Genomic DNA, 335 nt, shown 5'->3' with positions numbered 1-335 from the left:
CGAACCGGCAAAATTAAACCGAATTTTAAAGGAAAAAAAAAGGAAGGGATGCAACACGAGGACTTCCCAGGGGGTTACCCATCCTAGTACAACTCTCGCCCAAGCACGCATAACTTCGGCGTTCTGATGGGATCCGGTGCGTTAGTGCTCGTATGATCGCATCCGTCATTCCTAGCACTCCAAATTCTATTATGCCTCTTTTCCTCCGCCGCCCGTCACACCCCGCACGCGTGCCCCTGCGCCTTGCCCCCTTTCTCGTTTTCTCTCAGAGGAAAAACAAAAAGATTCGCCGATCGAACCAACAAAATTAAATCGAATTTTAAAGGAAAAAAAAA

The 335-nt window shown here is 47.8% G+C and overlaps 1 non-coding gene across 1 annotated transcript; it reads right to left on the bottom strand.

The window, feature by feature from the left end:
* Positions 1 to 45: 45 nt before the first annotated feature.
* LOC124894729 lies at positions 46 to 164 on the bottom strand. Its single transcript, XR_007051324.1, has one exon. It is a non-coding gene; the product is annotated as a 5S ribosomal RNA (ribosomal RNA).
* Positions 165 to 335: the final 171 nt, after the last annotated feature.

This window comes from Capsicum annuum, unplaced genomic scaffold, assembly GCF_002878395.1.
Source record: "Capsicum annuum cultivar UCD-10X-F1 unplaced genomic scaffold, UCD10Xv1.1 ctg77094, whole genome shotgun sequence".
Lineage (NCBI taxonomy): Eukaryota > Viridiplantae > Streptophyta > Magnoliopsida > Solanales > Solanaceae > Capsicum > Capsicum annuum.
This window is presented reverse-complemented; position numbering and strand designations above follow the sequence as displayed.